The 19149-nt window shown below is 39.1% G+C and overlaps 1 protein-coding gene across 4 annotated transcripts in view; it reads left to right on the top strand.

Annotated features, from left to right (window-relative positions):
- Nucleotides 1-19149, top strand: part of FUT8 (fucosyltransferase 8) — a 136841-nt gene that overhangs the window by 12253 nt on the left and 105439 nt on the right. For all 4 annotated transcript variants that reach the window (XM_075426112.1, XM_075426111.1, XM_075426109.1 and 1 more), the window contains exon 2: nt 16828-16904. The gene's annotated coding sequence lies outside the window, so the exon portion shown is untranslated. The remainder of the gene's footprint in view (nt 1-16827; nt 16905-19149) is intronic.

Raw genomic sequence — 19149 nt, 5'->3', positions numbered from 1 at the left:
CTTGTAGGCTCCCCTATTATAATCAGCTGGCTGAGTGTATCCCGCAGCCAAGGAATTTATGCAGCACAGCACAGGCCTGTATCTGCTCAAGTTAAGTGCTATGTGGATCATGAACTCCTAAATGTGCAATTGTCTCAGTCAGGATTAATACAGGAAGGTACAAAGAGGGCAGAGCCAGGCTTTTTTCAGTGGTGCCCAGTGGCAGGACAAAAGGTGATGAGCAGAAACTGAAACACAGTGGGTTCCATCTGAACATAAGGAAACAATTTTTTTTACTGTGAGGTTGTCTGAGCACTGGCACAGGTCATCTTGACAGATTGTGGGGTCACCATCTTTGGAAGTACTCAAAAGCCGTCTGGACATGTGTCTGGTCAACTGGCTCTAGGTGGCGCCACTGGAGCAGGGGGTTGGACAAAATGACCTCCAGATGTCCCTTCCAATCTCACCCATTTTGTGATTCATTGCAGCGTTGTGGTTTTATGTTTGTCTTCTCAAGGGAGGATGCTCTTCTCTTGGCATTGAACAATTTTCCTACAGCTGAGAGTGGCTTACAAAACAAGAGTTATGCCAAAACCAATGTTGAGACTCCTCATCTCACAGGCATGCAGATCTCTAGAGTTTAAACTGTGTATGGGTCTTAATTGCAAAATGGGTCTCAGTTATACTTTCTACAAGCATTTTTTTATTTATTGTGTAAGCATCTAGGAACGATTCCGTATTGGATTGAATGATCTTCTGATACCTCTCAGCTTCTTTCTGTTGTCCTGTCTCTGTCGTGGCCTTGCTTTTTTTTTCTAATTTCAGTTTACGGAAAGAATTTGAGGACATATGATGTGCTTCACCTTATGTCAGATGCAGGATGGAAAGCAGTAGACCCAAGAAAGGGTTAAATGAGTTAGGAGGACAGGGAGCATGAAACTGTTAGTCCAAATGCCTGAGGTATGTAAATGCTGAAGATCTGAATGTATAACAGAATTCTGATTATTGGTCGACCATTTTTGCAATTATGATTAGCTCTTGTTGAAATAGTATTTGATAAATACATTAAAATGTAATGTGTCTTGATTTTTCCTATGCTTTTGTCATCAGCTGTATTAACTGTAAAGGAATTTTTATGCTAGGTTAGACTTAGTGGCTGTAGTCAAGTGAATTGTTGAAGAGCTAGTGACAGCTTTGCAAAAAGTAGGGAACTGGTAGGTAGCAATACAACATTTCTACAGGAGTGATGTCATCTTGTTCAGGTAAGTAGAATGATTAAAATTAATTTTTGAAATGTAGGGCTCTCAGTTTATCTTAAGACATAATTGCAGTGTTTTCTACATTTATACTTGAGAAAGTTGTTTATTTTTTGAGGGAGCTGTAACTGAGTTCTCAGGTTGAGTGCGTGTGGATTCATGCTGAATTGTTAAAATTAAGTTGCATTTGGTACCTAAGGGTACCATTGCTTTGGGACGGTAATTTACGCAACTCAGTATTTTGAGTTTTACTTGTCATTAAGATACCCTTTATCTAACTTTTAATGTCAGATTGAGTGAGTTAGCATTTGCAAAAGATTAAATATAAATCCTTTTTATCTGCCATTTTTGTTAATGAGATGTGTATTCCCCCCCCACCTGATCCTTGATCAGTACTTTTATATAATGTAAATTTTACTGGTTTTTTAACTTTGGAGATCCCTTCTGTAGTACTTTGACCAGGCAGATTCCAGGTTTGCTCTTGGTTAAATAACATCCTGCTTTTTCATGCAGAGAGCCCTCTCCTGATAGTAGAGTAGATTTGTGAAACAGTTCTGTATTTTAGAAGAGAAGCATAAAATTGGGTATGATGTGATGTAGTAAAGATTTTCAGGTATTGTTAAGTCATGCCATGTTGGTTAAGGCATCTGTATGGTATTTTGAATGTGTTTTGTTATGTATTGTTTAGGAAAATAAATGACTAATCTTGATGGCTTTTTGTTTTTATAGATTTATATGACTAATTTTTTATGGTTCTAAAAATCTGAGATGGTGAATGGAGATATGGTTTACTGTCCCTTCAGGAGTGTCAACCAAAATGTCAATTTGTTATGGTTTAACCTGGCAGCCGGCAATTAAGCACTAGACAGCCGCTTGCTCCTCCTCTCTCCCTCTGCCCAGCGGGATGGGGAGGAGAAATGGACAAAAGGTAAAATATGTGGGTTGAGATAAAGACCGTTTAATAAGACAACAAAGGAAATACTAATACTACTAATAATACTACTAATGATAATAATAATGAATATGCAAAGCAAACTATATATAATACAATTTTCTTACTACCCAGTGACCGATTCATAATTGAGCAATGATTACGGAACACAGAAATCGCAGATTTTGCAAGTTTCTCAAAACTCACGAAAAAGACTGAACTCCCCGAGAAGTTTGAATTCCTGGCTAAGCAAGGATTCGAACTCACGGAAAAGAGACAGAGCCTCCAGCCCCCTGACCAACCCCCCCTTCATAAACTGGGCATAACATATATGGTATGGAATATTTCCGTTGGCTGTCTTGGGCTGGCTGCCTGGCTGTGCTCCCTCCCAGCTCTTGCATTCCTGCTCACCAGCTGAACATGGGAAACAGAAAGAAGTCCTTGATTTCTTAGCAACAACTGGAAACATCAGTGTTATCAATATTCTTCTGATACTAAATCGAAAACACAGTGGCTACTGGGAAGAAAATTAACTCTATCCCAGCTGAAACCAGGACACAATTATGTGGTTATTTTTGAGAATAAATGTGAAAAATAGGAAGCAGAATTGAATCTTACTGATTTTGGAGTGTCTCAAAAGTGCATATAGATGCTAAACAGCCTTCCTCTCCCTTTCTTAATGTTTGTATAGCTAATGAAAATATGGAAACACTTTTTCATCATCTTTAAATGTTTATTTAAACATATTTTCTCATGACACTGCTGTGAAATGTTGCAATATGCTCACACTGTGTTAGACAGCAAAGGTGCACCCTGGGAGTTCATGAAGATTATAGTTTCCTGCCGAGAAGTTTGTAAATGGTGTGTATAATTCAGTGGCACCTGCAAGTTAAACATATTTAGGCAGCACAGTTTTTGGTTTATTGAGGGAGCTTCCATTGGTCTAACTTCTAGGGGAGTAAAGAACATCTTGTGTTCCTGATTTTATTGTGTGCAATTTCTGTTATTCAGGTGCTCCTCAAAGTCATAAACAAACAAGGAATCTTTAGATTGATAACCTTTGTTAGTGGCTTTTCTTCTGAAGTCTCTTACAAATGTGTAGTATTGTTGTTGCTTAAACTTTTTACCTTCCCTGGCAGAAGCAACCACAAGGAGACTGATTATTTCTTTAGACATACCTTATCAAAAGAGGCACTAGCTTTAACCGGGCTGCTTGAAATCGTAAGTGCTTTGGAATGGAAGTGTATGGAATGCTCCTTTAGACAGTTCTTTTCTTGGTTGTTGCTTGAGAATGTTGCTTTAACATGGTGTTTATTAACTGCCATCACCTGCTGTTGAAGGGTATCTAGAGCTCAGCATCCTTAGATTATGGAATTTTTTAATTTATATGTTAGGTCAAGTGTGATTATGGAGAGAAAAAAGTGCTGTGAACTGTGAATTCCCATCTGAGAATTCATCTGTGTATGGTTGTGCTGTGTAAAGACCTACTGTTATATTGAAGGTGGATAGTCCCAGGTGCACACAGTTCGTATGAACTAATATTAAAAAAAAACCCAAAATACATTGTGACAGTATTTAAGAATAAGCAGTGTAAATACTTTTTGTGGTGAATTAGTAGCACATATGTCAGTGTGAGAAGTTTCTGCTGGAATGTGGTGAACCAAAATGGAATACTGTCTTTCGAACTGTGATTTCTAATGGCATTTATACTATTGTAGGAGCCTGTCTTCCCTTACCTGCACTTATTAAATATGTGTAATTGGTGACAGTTACTCAGTCAGCATGTGTAGTGTGTGAAGAAAAGATGTTTGAAAGGGTCATCAGTTCCTGAGGATGCAATTTGAGCCTCAACAAAACATTTTGTCTCTCAGCTGTCTTTTATCTTGGTGTTTTTCAGCTTTACAGAATCACAGAATCACAGAATAGTAGGGGTTGGAAGGGACCTCTGTGGGTCATCTAGTCCAACCCCCCTGCCGAAGCAGGGTCACCTACAGTAGGCTGCACAGGATCTTGTCCAGGCGGGTCTTGAGTATCTCCAGAGAAGGAGACTCCACAACCTCCCTGGGCAGCCTGTTCCAGTGCTCCGTCACCCTCGGAGGGAAGAAATTCTTCCTCATGTTCAGACGGAACTTCCTGTGCCTCAGTTTGTGCCCATTGCCCCTTGTCCTGTCACTGGGCACCACTGAAAAGAGCTTGGCCCCATCCTCCTGACACCCACCCTTCAGATATTTGTAGGCATTTATAAGGTCCCCTCTCAGCCTTCTCTTCTTCAGGCTGAACAAGCCCAGTTCCCTCAACCTCTCCTCGTAGGGGAGGTTCTCCAGTCCCCTCACCATCCTCGTAGCCCTCCGCTGGACTCTCTCCAGTAGCCTTCATCTTTCTTGAATTGGGGAGCCCAGAACTGGACACAGTACTCCAGATGAGGCCTCACCAGGGCAGTGTAGAGGGGAAGGAGAACCTCCCTCGTCCTGCTGGCCACACTCTTCTTGATGCACCCCAGGATCCCATTGGCTTTCTTGGCAGCCAGGGCACACTGCTGGCTCATGGTTAACCTGTCGTCCACCAGGACACCCAGGTCCCTCTCCGCAGAGCTGCTCTCCAGCAGGTCCACCCCAAGCCTGTACTGGTGCATGAGGTTGTTCCTCCCCAGGTGCAGGACCCTGCACTTGCCCTTGTTGAACGTCATCAGGTTCCTCTCTGCCCAGCTTTCCAGCCTATCCAGGTCACGCTGAATGGCAGCACAGCCTTCTGGTGTATCTACCACACCTGCCAGTTTGGTGTCGTCAGCAAACTTGCTGAGGGTACATTCTAACTCTTCATCCAGGTCGTTGATGAAGAAGTTAAACAAGACTGGGCCCAGTACTGACCCCTGGGGGACACCACTTGTTACCAGCCTCCAACTAGACTCAGCGCCGCTGATGACAACCCTCTGAGTTCTGCCATTCAGCCAGTTCTCTATCCACCTCACTGACCACTCATCCAGCCCACACTTCCTCAGCTTCCCTAGGAGGATATCATGGGAGACTGTGTCGAAAGCCTTGCTGAAGTCAAGGTAGACAACATCCACGGCTCTCCCTTCGTCTACCCAGCCAGTCATGTCATCGTAGAAAGCTATTAGATTGGTCAGGCATGATTTCCCCTTGGTGAATCCATGCTGACTACTCCTGATAACCTTCTTTTCTTCCACTTGCTTCATGATGGCCTCCAGGGTAAGCTGCTCCATCACCTTACACGGGATGGAGGTGAGGCTGACCGGCCTGTAGTTCCCTGGGTCCTCCTTCTTGCCCTTTTTGAAGATTGGAGTGACATTGGCCTTTCTCCAGTCCTCGGGCACCTCTCCTGTCCTCCAGGACCTCTCAAAGATGATGGAGAGTGGCTCAGCAATGACATCCGCCAGCTCCCTCAGCACTCGTGGGTGCATTCCATCGGGGCCCATGGATTTGTGGACATCCAGATCACTTAAGCGATCCCTCACACAGTCCTCCTCGACCAAGGGAAAGTCGTCCTCTTTGTAGGCTTCTTCTCTTACCTCCGGGGCCTGGGATTCCTGAGGGCCAGTCTTAGCACTGAAGACTGAAGCAAAGAAGGCATTCATTAGCTCTGCCTTCTCCGCATCCTCCGTCACCAGGACACCCGCCTCATTCAGCAGCGGCCCCACGTTGTCCCTAGCCTTCCTTTTGCTGCTGATTTAGACTTTCTGTGTCTCAGTGGAGACATATGAAGCTTAGTGACAAGTTTGTCCTTCTTTATCCAGTAGGCTCTCTAATGAGTTCAATGATGGACAGTACTGATGTCAAACTGTATCTCTGTAAAACTATGCGTACAGTGAAAGCTACTACAAAATGTGCTTTTACATCAGACTGAAGATTACATCTCAATATTTTTTAACATTGTCTCAATGTTTTTTCATTCATGCTTCCCTGAATTCTTCCATATGCTGCTTTTTCCTTTCCTACTGTCCTCTTACTGGGATCAGGATTTGGCATGAAACCCAATTTCATGATGTGTTCGAGTACTGCCTTGTGTGCATGGTGTCTGTCAGCACACCTTGACTGCTGTGGGAAAGGGTTAGCTATGGCTAAGTGAGGCTGTTGTTACAAAGGAAAACAGAAGTGATGCTTGATATAATTTATGAAGTTATTTGCTGTGTGGAAACTAGCTTATACATATAGTATAGATTATATGTATCCATATTCTACATATATACAAAACTATATAATTACGCTATAACTATGTAATTATACTAGATTATATCTAATACTGGTCACATAGGGTAGCTTGTACCACAGCCATAGAATTATAGAATGGTTTTGGTTGGAAGGGACCTTAAATATCGTCAAGTTCCATCCCCCCTGCCATGGGCAGGGACATCTTCCACTAGACCACGTTGCTCAAAGCCCCATCCAAGCTGGCCTTGAACACTTCCAGGGGGACATCCACAGCTTCTGTAGGCAGCGTGTTCCAGTGCCTTACCACCCTCATAGTAAAGAATTTCTTTCTTACATCTAATCTAAATCTACCCTCTTTTAGTTCAAAGCCATTTCCTCTTGCCCTGTTACTACATGCCCAATTGGATAGTGTAGGGAAACCTGAATTACTACCAATATATACTTGTTTTGGGAATGAATAAAGAACTCTCAGTTCTGGAGTCTTTAACCCACAGTAAATTAATTGCAATGAGTCTGTTTGCTTTCTTTCATACATTATACACTGAAAGAGATAAAAAGATGAAATTCAGCTAGATTAAACTCAACAGGTAACTTGAAATATGATATTTTCTTTTGATCCGTAAGTAGAGAAGACATATGTACATGTTTCTAAAAATTTCCGTAGTAAGTTAAGCATCAGAGGGAGAAGAGAGAAATGCAAGATTGCCTGATAGATAGTAAAAGTGGAAGATAGGAAAATAACAGAACCACTTCAGGAGGAACCTTCGTGCCTGCATTTAGCAATAGTCTCTTCTTAATATCACACTATTTTAGCCTGTTTTGGGGTGAAACATGCTCAAGGAAAAGATGTGTCAAAGGTTATTCAGATATGAGCAACTTCAAAGATGTGAAACCTCTCTGAAATGGAATGTACCATAGTATTAGTACATGTTTTTTCCCTAACATTTAGGCTTTGTAAAGCTGGTGTGTAGTATTAAGGGATAGTTTCAAAGGTGCTTTCTGCTGTACTGAAATACATAAATTGCATGTGTTTTTGTGTAATATTCATGCTAATGGAATTATATTCAATACAAATGTTCAGTTTCCTTCATTATCAGGCACCGTTAGCTGCCTAACAGGCAAATTTCAAAAAGGTCTTTCAGATTTTTCTCACTGAAAATCCCTGACCACTTCTTTGATCTTAATTGCTAGAATCTCAGCTTTGTTAGTCTTCTTGACCTATGTTTGAAGATCTGCCTTTGATTAGCCTGTGTCTGATAACGGTGAAGCTGCAGCACTGTCTCACCCCAAGGGAAGCAGTGTTTGTGTCTTCCTTTTTCTCAGCTTCCTGGATGCTGAACGCTGTTTGCATCTGTTCGTAGCCTTCCCATGGAGCAGCAATGGCAGCAGTATGAAATTGATACCATCTTTGTAATCTGCACTGATGCTGATATGCTGCTGAACCACAGCAGTGAAGCTGACCACAGCCTTGTTAATGTCACTGTCATTAACCCCTGCCCTCCCACCAGAGTAACAGAAAAAGGAGGAAAAGGGAGAGAGACTTACAAATTGAATATTAAATTTGCTTTACTAATAATATTAATAATGAGGGAAAGAAAATGGAATGTACAAAACTGATACCGAGTTTCCCGGAGTTGGGTGCCCAAGGCACTGGCATCCCACCAGCATCTGCCAGGCAGCACCAGGAAGTCCAGGACTGGACTCTGTAGTAGACGGGAACTGGACTCTGGAATGCACGAATTGGAATCTGGATCAGGATCGCAGGCACGGTCCTCTTCAGAAGCTGCCCATGGACAAAGAGAGCGAACCCCTTGTGATCCCCCAGCTTTAAACTGAGTATGACATGTATGGCATGGAATATCATGTTGGGCAATATCAGGTCACCTGTTCTGCCCCTTCCTGCAAGTGCTACCCTTTACCACTCCTCACTTGCAGGATATAAGAGGTCTATTGGTGACCTTGGCTGCTATAGTAATAATTATAAACGTGGGCCTTTTCTGTGTTTCATTCCTACTGTTAGCTCAGTAAAACTATAAATGTTAGGTGTTATCAGCTTTGGAGTGGACAGTGTAAAACATGCACCCAACTTCAGAAAAATGTAGTTACTTAGGATAACTTAGCTATAAGGAAGGTTCACTAAAAGATAACGGTTCTGTTTTAGCCAAAACCAGGACAGTCACCTTACTGCTATTTGACAAATCATTTAAGAAAAGCAGTCAATCAAGCTGTTTGACGATAAACTTTGGAATAAAACACTACGATTTTTATTTGATTCTTGTTTGAAAAACTTAAAATGAAAGGTGATATTATATATGAATCCCTAGTATAATTTCTATAGCAATATCGAACTGTGTGCTCACTGTGGGCAGCTTTGAAGAACTTACCTTTTTAAGAAGGAAGAAAAAAAAGAAAGAGGAAGGAACAGGGTAGGCATCTAAGGGACAACAGAAGATGCTGTTTCTTTCTTTTAATCTGCTACTACATGAATTGCTTCATTACATATAGAAAGGATTCTTTGTAATTCTGTTGGTGTTGGTATTTCTCTTGTGTGTTCACTATTCTTTCGGTATAAATTTCTCTGACTCTAAAAGACTGAGTGATTGTATTTGTAGGGGTAGCCAGTATTTGTAGTGAGTAGTAAAGTGTATATTTTTTAATTTTTTAAAAACTTCATCTCCTTTATATCTGGAGTTTGATAAGCTGAATTAAATCCCACAGTTTAAAATAATCCCATGTAGCTAATTCTCTAACTTTTTTGTATAAATATGAAATAGAAATAAACTACTATTTTTTTTTTTTTTTTGTCTTACAGCTATATTCGTTTTTGTTGTGTTTTCAACATCAGAATTGTTTTTCAGTGACATGCGTGGTACTGTCTGTCGCCTTCTGTGAAGCTTGCTGGTTTAGATCTTGGTTTTTTTTGCTGGGACTGTCAAACAATGTACTCGTAGCCTTGCCTTTTGATAGGATAGGCTTTCTCCTTTGAACTAATTACTGTAACCCATAACAAATAATCATGAGGCGGTACTGTAATAACAATTTCCTTCCTCAAATTCAAACATAAATTTATTTCTTACTGAGTTTCTTGACCTTATTTCAAGAGAACAGGTTTTGCCAGCTTTTCATCATGTATTTCTTCTTCATGTTGTCTGTATTCTCACTTAACAACTTTCTTAACTGGGCTTTCCTGACAACTTTTTTCAGTCTTTTCTAGCAGTAGCCTGTGTCTAGAGAGAGTATTCTCTCTGTGTGATTTCCTTGCCTCTAAATTTCCTCATTCTTTTGGTTAAATTTCTGAAGATGGTTACTAGTTTCCCCTCTTCTTAGTTCTGTGTACTCTTCCAGACTTTATCTGCACTTAGTTTTTGTTTCCTTAAGCTGGTTTGATTTCAAATCCCTTTTGGCTGCATCAACACTAAGAATTGTTGGTATTGAGGACAGCTGGCATGGGTTAAGATTTGTCCTTTCTGTTAATCTCTCAGCCTTCAAAACAGGTAGCTGACTGCATAGTACCATTTGTAAATTTTCCTGGCCATGTGATAACCCTCAGACTGTTCCCAGAGGTTAGAAGAGTGCAGTTTGACTTTATCAAAAGCATTTTGGGGCATGTTCTAATAAGATGATTTGCATTTCAGTGCATGGGAAAGTTTCAGGCATTAGTATATTCATATAACCTTTTAGGTTAACTTTTGCAAAGCCAATAGTCAAGCCAGTTACCAACTAGAGGTTAACTCGGTTATATCTGTGATCTGCTTCCTGAAAGGCCTATCCTGTGAATCATTAATATTAAATCTTGTGCTTTGAATGATTCTGCTAGTTGTGTACAAAAAAACCCGCCAAAACAGAAGAATCAAAAGGAAACAAACAATCTTTTTCAGCAGTCCCTCCAAACCCTCATCCACTTCAATTTTCTTGTTTGGTAATTTATAGGAGATCTACACTTTCCTTCTCACTGTAACTTTCTCATTTAAATGTTTCGTGGAGTGTTTGACTTCCATTGCATTCTGGATCTTAGAACAAATATACAAATCTTAGATATTCAACACAAGATTTCCTGTTCCACCGTCTATGTCTGTCCTTCCTGAGCTGAGTGTGCCCTCTAACTTTATGTGGTATTCCACTAAATGTGTTGTGTCAGTTGAGTCATGTTTTTGTTTACTTTCTGAGATTTCCAGCTAGTCCTGTTTTATTCCCCATAGTTTTTGCATTAGTTTAGAGAGACCAGGGAAGCTGTGAAGATGGTCTACCTTTTGCCACCTTTTCCACACTATGACCCTTTAACTAACCATGCTCACTACTCATCACTTTGGAGCCGTGATCTAGATTGCCATTTGTAAGTCTTGTTATTTATTGAAGAGGACAGTCTTTGCCTTTAATTTGCTCGCTGGTGATATGAATGACAGCCGATTTTAGTTGGCTAGCCTGGGAAGCACAGATGGCACTTCACATGCCTGAGAAAAGTGGGACTTTGGGGAAAAGAAGAGTAACATATGTTTTCCTGGATTTGAGAGATGTAAGAGAGGTCTAGTCCTTGCAGAGTTTTCCCAAATTTTCCTCAAATTTGTACTATGTATGCAGGTGTCTAATGTATTAGCAATGTCACTGTAGCATAAATGAAACTTTGTAAAGTGAAAAATGTGGGGCTGGGGGCACTGAACAACACTGACCTGTCTTCTGGGAATATTGGTATTTGTCAGTTAGGGTCATGTATTTTTTTTAAATAAAAGGGAAAAATGAGTTAAATGGTTGGGCCGATGTGTCTTGATGGAGGGGAGCAGGAAAGAACTTCAGAAATGCACAGTGTCACATAGTTTATTACATTCTGGGTGACCTACCTCCTAGCAAGAAAATAGGTTAGAAATGTGTTTATATTTGGGACATTATTTAATAACTTCATTCTTAGTTTGGCCCTTTAATAACTCCATGAAAGAAATCAGTGGATTATGTGGTGTTCTGTGTACCATATCGGTTTTGTAGACTGTTCTTGATTTATGCCTTGAGAAACCATTATGTGTGAAAATTTCAGTATCATGAAGGGACTTTATATCTTATAGCAACTGTTTTAAATTTTCTTCTGGTAAGGATAAGCACTTAATGATACTGAATTTTGCTCCTAATTATTATTTGTGCCATTAAAAATGGTGTACACTTAGAACACAATCAAAGTTGCAAAATCCTGTCTAATAAGGAGAAGCAAGTGGGAGGAAGTCTGTCTTTTAGACTTGCTTTGAGGAATTTCGAGGAATAATGCTTCCAAATCTGTATCTTGTTTGATTAAAGTAGAATTTCATTGAACAATTTTATGTCCTTCTCAAACCTGTGGTAGTCAAAGCTTGTTTGAAGGAGAGCCGTCTCTACAGAATTGAACTGCTGAAAGAATCCTGTGCACTTCACTGCAAAATAGCTAATTCCCGAGAGCTTTTCTCTGTGTGCAGTAGAAGTTAGATGGTTTGGCTTCGATCCTTGCATATTAAGGATTGAGTATATTCCAGCTTTTCTTTATCTCTTAGCAATAAGGAATCTTAAACTAAAAAAATAAAGAAAATTGTTTAAAATATGTCATATAAATAGATAGATAGATAATCTAACACATATCTCTTTTAAAAAAATATGTATGAAAAAGATTAGCTTTCCCTCTGTTCCACTGGGATGTACTTTCTTTTAATATTTGTTTAAGGAAACTTGCTTAGTATCAGCAACCAACAGTGATACCAGACAGATGGATTGATGAGTGTAAGAGAAATGAAGTTCAGTTTTTCAGCTAAGTAACTGTTTCTCCATTAGGAACATGGAAGACCTTACTGCAGCCTTTCAGTACTTGAAGAGGGCCTATAGGAGGTCTTGTAGTGATAGGGCAAGGAGTAATGGTTTTAAACTAAGGGAGAGTAGATTTAGACTGGATCTAAGGAAGAAATTTTTCACGATGAGGGTGGTGAAACACTGGAATGGGTTGCCCAGAGAAGTAGTGGAGGCCCATCCCTGGAAACATTCAAGGTCAGGTTGGACAGGGCTTTGAGCAACCTGATCTAGTTCAAGATTATCACTGTTCAGCACGGCGGTTAGGCTAGATGACCTCTAAAGGTCCCTTCCAACTCAAAGCATTCTATGACAAAATCACGTTCCCTTGTCCTAAAACCGGAAAACACATGTTTCTGAGCTTCACTTGGCTTACAGAAGGAATAATTTTTCGTTTGTTTTTCTTTACCAAACATGAAAAAACATTCAGTGTAACATTTTAGCTGGTTTGGTTGTGTGTTTCCCTAACATCGATTCAGTCACTTCTCTACCATCTACTTCAAACCATACAGTCGGCACTGAAATAAGCGAGTGACTTCGCTAAAAAGCTGGTCTGTGTGCTTCTGAAATTGCTAATACTAGAGAAGGCAGGATTAGCATACTTAATAGTAGAGGATGATTTGTATGTTTGGAGTAATAGTAGATAATTTAAGTTTAATTAAAAAAAAAAATTGTAAATTCACATACTTAAGTGCTGACAAGAACACCTGATACAACTAGACTGGTAATTGGAGGTAGATTGTTGGCGTATGACCCAGATCTGTTTCTTTCTCAGGTGATGTGGCTTTGTGAGAGTAACATGATTCTAAGACACACAGTCTGGTTTCTAGCTTTTAAAAAAGATCGTTAGGACCAGCCAATAAAACATTGGTTGATTTGCATTTAGGACAGTATATAGCTCTGATTACAGTCACACTCAGAAAAGATCGAGTCATTTGGAAAAGAAAGATCAGTTAGTGTGATTATGCTGAAGTTGAACTTGCCTTTTTAAAGGAGAATGAAAGAATTTGGCAAGTAAAGCCTAAAAAGAAATAAGAATAGTCTTTATTGGGTGTAAAGGTGTATATGGCAGAGAAACAACTGAAAATAAATATGTCTGAGGGATGAACTTAGTAACAAATCTTGTTTGAAAATCAGAGGGTGAGGTTTAGTCTTCCAAAATCAGTAATGGAGAGAAAGAAACTCAGTGGTTCAAGTTGATGTTTTATATATTGATGTAAAAAGATTGTGTAAGGTGATCAGGTTGATCCTGGAGTCAGAAATGAAAAATGAGGGTGTGAGATTTCTTGGTACTGGAATAACAGAAGTCTCTGAGGAAGAGGATAGAGCCGCCAAGAAAATATTTGATTGTTATTTGTCATGAAGTTTCCAATTTTGCAAATTCTGTTCTTCAGGGCTGCTGCTGGTAGCTTGTAGAGATCAGAAGGGAATATTTTTTTTGTTTTGTTTTTCTCTTCTTGGTGCATAATTTGTCTTCTTCTGAAACAGACGCAATTTGCCATTGACTGAAGGTGGAAGTTTGAGTAAGGTGTCCGATTCTTACTGTGGTATTGGGAAAGTAGTCCTGGCCTGTCATATGGGTCTAGTATCTGTGTTCAAAGTTAAATCAGTTTGCCCCAGTCAAATGGGGAAAGGAGGGCAGAAGTGTTTTGTTTTTTATTCCCCTCCCCCACCCCTCTGTATTCCTGAGGTGGGGTATTTTCATCCAACACTTCTGTAGCTGGAGGCACTTATAGTGTGACTGGCATTGTTGAATTCTATTCTCTTGCTGTTGTGCATTCAGGTTTTGCATATTTTAAAAATTAAATTACATGAAAAGTGTTGATGAAAAGTTTTGGACTTTAGTTTTAAATGGATTTTTGTAATGCAGGAGACCAGATTAAACACTCCAGGTGGCATGGAACACTTTATAAGGATATATATTTTTATAAATATATTAATTTTTCTGATAATGAAAGGTAGTGACCAGTCCATGTTCACTGAGCAATTCAAAGTCAGAATTGGGCATATAACTAAAGTTTCCTATCTGCAAGGTCAATTCATGACCTTTATCTCCAAAAAATCTCTACAAGAGGGCAGACTTATCTGGAAGGCACCACTGTCTAATTAGTCTAGTGATATTTGAAAATACTGTTGAGGTGTTTGAACACCAAATGCAAAGATGGTTTTAAATAGTTGTAGTTTCTACATTATAAATAGAATTCTGTCTTCAGGAATATATTAGCAATATTGAGCTGGAAAATTGTAAGCTTTTTGGTAGTTTTAAAGTGAATGACTCAGAGTATGTTGACTATTTTTTTCCACAGTTCCTGGAATAGGCAGTCACTGTATCTTAGTTGTGATGATTTTAAACAAAGGGCTTTATTTCTTTCCTCTTAGTAATAGATTTATGAATTAAAAAAAAACAATTGCTGGTCTCCTGTATCTTGATTTTGGCCCAGCATTTGTTACTTCTTTATGAATTACTTTGAGCAGACTATGGGCTACAAGATAATATTCTAAAACCAGTGCATGGTTGGTTGCAAAACAATACATGGAACTCAGATTAAAGTTTCGTTGTCATACAGGTAGAATCTGTTAAGTGGAGCTACAAATGATGAAAAGACCTGGCCAGGCTGGACTGTTTTATGTTAAAACAACTCAACATATTTCACTGTTTTGTAATTTTTTTTTTTTAATTATTTGTGTTGTGGAGAAATTTTCCAGGACCAGAGGTAAAAACTACATTAGAACTTCCCCCCCCGCCCCGCCCCCGCTCTGTTTTGTCGACAACTGTTACGTCTGATGCTATGTTAGTGTGGAAAATAAGACCCAAATATTCATGCTTTCTTTTTATTGTTCTGGTTTTTTATATATTTTAGGATACCACAGTTTAAAATTTTGGAAAGCTTTTTGTAGGGCATAGTGAACTGCCCAGCCTGGTAGGACTCTGTTCTTTTGGTGCTGCCTGTAATGCTGTTGCTTACGGATAAATCAGCTTGTAAATTTAGTAATAGTTATTTCCACTTCACATGAGCCAATCGGTCTAAATCTTTTTTTCCATACAAATGGCTCACATAATATGCTACCTTCTACCTGTTCATGGGGTTGCAAATATGGACTTGTAAGAAGATACAGTGTAATGCTTCATATAAAATTGAAAGTAACCACCATTCTAGACTGTGCTTTAATGGGTTCTCTGTCGAGCTAGTGCTTGGAACAGATGGGCTCCATATTCAGCTTTCCTTGGCTTCCTGACTTACCTTCAGCTGATAGTTTCACCTCTCCATTTTTGTGAAATGGGTATTGTAACTGATTTGACGAGAGGTACAATGAAAGAACTCGTTTAGTTGTTCTGGAAAGCTAAAACCCTGATGTTACTTTTTATACATGGGGTAACAGTGTTGTATTTTTTTGGTTGGATTTATGAGATCCTTTATGACAGGAAAACGATACCATTTTTATTGAATGTCATCTTAGCTGAAGTATATCCAAACTATCAATCTCAAGTGGAAATGAAAAAAGGCTACCTCGCTCTTTCCTCCAGGCTTTTGATGTTGGAAGTTCAAGGGCTCTGACCTTGTAGGTGCTGATTATTTTAAATAATTTATTACATGAAAAATAAAATACAAAACTCAGCCTTTTTTTTTAAATTTTTTATCACTGTGGCTGGTTTTGAGGTTTTCAGAGATGCCAGTTCGCCTTGTTCATTTAACAGTATAGCCACTGAAGCTTCTCTTCAAAATATAAAATCACTTAATTTTCCTTCAGAAATAAGACTAATTTTGCGGCATTATTGTTTCAGTAAAAAACAATTATCTGAAGCATTTATCATTTTCTCATCACTCCTATTCCTGTTGCTGTTACTTTAATTGGTTTCCTGTCAATTTTTCTTCTCTAGTTTTATCCCTTTCCTTGAAGCCAGATTCACAAATTAGCTTTTTCAACATCTAATTTATTGCTGTTTCAGAGTCTGATATGTGCAGCTTTTGCTTTGCTTTCCTGTTAAATGGCCAATAATCAACACTTAGTTCAGTAGTATGCAGTCATTCTCAATTAGTGAGACCACTTTTATAAAATGATGTAGTAACTCCATGACTTGATAACACAAAAGTAAGATTTTGTTTAAAACAATCTGTTATGTATTGTCTACTATGTATGTTATATTATGTACAAACAGAAATAAACAAGTGGCACAAACCAACTCAATTTTCTTAGATCTGTTTTAAAGGTAGAGCCTGTTCTTTTCCATGTGGCATCTATTTGAGTTTGAGGAATTTACTATTTTAATTTTTGGCATCTAGTTTTAGGATCTTGATCCTATAATTTTTCTCAGTGTTTTTTTTCCTAAAGCCTGGCTGTATATATGCCAAGAATGAATCCACTGCTTTTCTGCTCCTTGCTTTCTTAATTTGTTTTCACAGATGCCTTGAGGGTCTACCTTTAAGCTTTACTGGTTTTTTTGGCGATGAAGCAAGACAGTTTCTATTTTTTTTGGACCTCAGCATAGATAGAAGTTGTTCATATGTATAAATTTATGTTTTCATAGGAGTTTTGCTACAAGTTGTCTTATCACAAATCATCTAAAACTGAGCCATATTTTTCATAAGTGTTTGCATGCATCGCTTGAATGCTGCGTATAATAGTCAAAGGCTGAAAACATGGATAAAGATAAAAAAGGATAAAAACTAATGATCTTTTCCTCTTCTACTTTCAGAGAATTACCTAGGCTTCAAATTGAAAGTGAGGAAGATGAGTCTCCAAAAGTATTAATCTGAACAATAATTATTGCTGGTAAGTATGTGTTTCTCTTCTTCTGTGCTCTTACTTCCACTGGGACACAAACTAGATGTAAAGAAACTGGATGAAGACCTGTGCTACTTAAACAGCAACTGAAAACTGCCCTTCTGTTGGTAAATCCTTATCAGCAGGAAAAAGCAAACTTTGCAAGAGAGAGGCCGGGTCCTTTGCTTTTATGGCATATCACTGACAAAATTGAGTTAATCAGTTTTAGCTTTCTTTTCTCCTTACACCCATTTCTCTACCTTCTCCCCTTTGCCTCTCACCTCTAAACGGAGAAATTTGTTGGTAAATTCATTATGTATCCTCCATCTGACGTACAGAGCTCTTATTCTTTGACAGTGTCTTTGGGCCCTTTCATCTGTATTGCAGATATTACATGTATTTCTCAGAGATAAGCAGTACTTCTGTAGAAGCTGGGCACAGGCCCTATTCCATGAAGTTTCTCTGAGAGTTTAGAAGTAACTAAGCTGTTGTGACTGTAAACTATTGTGTGTTCTGGGATATCCTAGATCCAGTGCTAGATTTTATTATATGGTGGTGAGTATTAAAAACTTAACGCTACAGATTCTTGTATTTTGGAAGGTCTATGCAAGTACCATGATACTATTTAAATAAATCAATGTATCATAAAAGATAAATCTTAGAAGAATAGTAACTCTCTTCGTTTTGAGAAGTTGGTTAAAGAATGAAGTGAACCTCACTGGAACGTGAATTCAGGTCTGAACTTGGAAGCCAAGCACATTATGTTATTATTCTTTTTTGATGCAAGGGTAGAAAACTGTTATGATCAGTATTGTTAATTATGGTAAGGATAAGAAGGTTGTGAAAGTTTCTTGAACTTTCACAATTGAATGAATTAGACTAACAGCTCAAGCAAATTTGTTGCAGATGAGATGCTTTTACTGTTCACTCAACTTCAGTAATAGTTGTCAAGCTGAAGACATCTAGAGTACACTCAATTATTATGATTTACTTATACACTGATAACTCTTGAAGTACTTTGTTAGCTTAAGAATTTAATGAAAGGTTAAAAAAAAAATGAAAAGAGAAGATGCGGGATTTAAAATAGTGTTCTGAGGACGTTATGGACAGGACGGAACAAAGAATATAGTGTTAGCTTTCCAGGCATCCGGTTTCCAGTTAGGTTTCTTGAAACTGGATTAGCTGTTGTGACTGCTTACTATTGCTGAAGGGGGTTGTTTCCATTTCTCAAACCCTGCTCTCCTCCATATATGACTCCTACTGAAACCAGTGAACTGATTTATCTCACAAACACAGCAAAAAGGTGACCAGTTTTGTTTTCTTGGCTTGTGGGTTGGATCAGCTCAGATAAGTGTTCAGAAAGTGTTTAAGTGATGCAAAAGGAGAAATGAGACTCTGCAGGCAGGAGCAAAGAGTATGGGAGCATAAGCTGTCCTTATAGGCAGCAGCTAGTCTGTGGATCTGTCCAGGGGTTTGTGGTGATGCCGTGTTAAAGTTGCTAGACTGGAAACAGATGATTTGACTTCAGGGAAGAACAGATGTGGCTTCTGTGAGAATGTTGTGGTTTAACCCAGCTGGCAACTAAGCACCACACAGCCGCTTGCTCACCCTCCTCTTCTCCCCCAGTGGGATGGGGAGGAGAATGGGAAGGAGAATGGGAAAAAAGTATAAACTTGTAAAAGTATAAAGACAGTTTAATAGGAAAGCAAAGGAAGGGATAATAATAATAATAATGTATACAATAATAATAATATAAACAAGTGATGCACAATGCTATTGCTCACCACCCAATGAACGATACCCAGCCCATGTCCAAGCAGTGATTGCTGCCCCCTGGCCAACTCCCCCAGCTTATATAGTGTGCATGACATAATATGGTGTGGAATATCCACTTAGGCCAGTTTGGGTCAGATGTCCTAGCTGTGTCCCCTCCCAGCTTCCCGTGCACCTGGCAGCATGAGAAGCTGAAAAGTCCTTGATGGCCTAGCAACAACTAAAATCATCAGTATGTTATCAACATTATTTTCATTCCAAATCCATGCCACAGCACTGCACCAGCTACCACAAAGAAAATTAACTCTATCCTAGCTGAAACCAGGACGGAGAGCTTTAGACTAGAACTGGCTAATCTCGCAAGATGCCTCCAGCTCTTGCTGTTAGTAGGAGTGACCTGTCGATACCTAATAAAAACAGTGATTCTGAGGGAAAAAATCTAAGCAGGTAACTAGAAAATCTGTAATAGTCTTCTCCTCAT

The sequence above is a fragment of the Opisthocomus hoazin genome, chromosome 7 (assembly GCF_030867145.1).
Source record: "Opisthocomus hoazin isolate bOpiHoa1 chromosome 7, bOpiHoa1.hap1, whole genome shotgun sequence".
Classification (NCBI taxonomy): domain Eukaryota; kingdom Metazoa; phylum Chordata; class Aves; order Opisthocomiformes; family Opisthocomidae; genus Opisthocomus; species Opisthocomus hoazin.
This window is presented reverse-complemented; position numbering and strand designations above follow the sequence as displayed.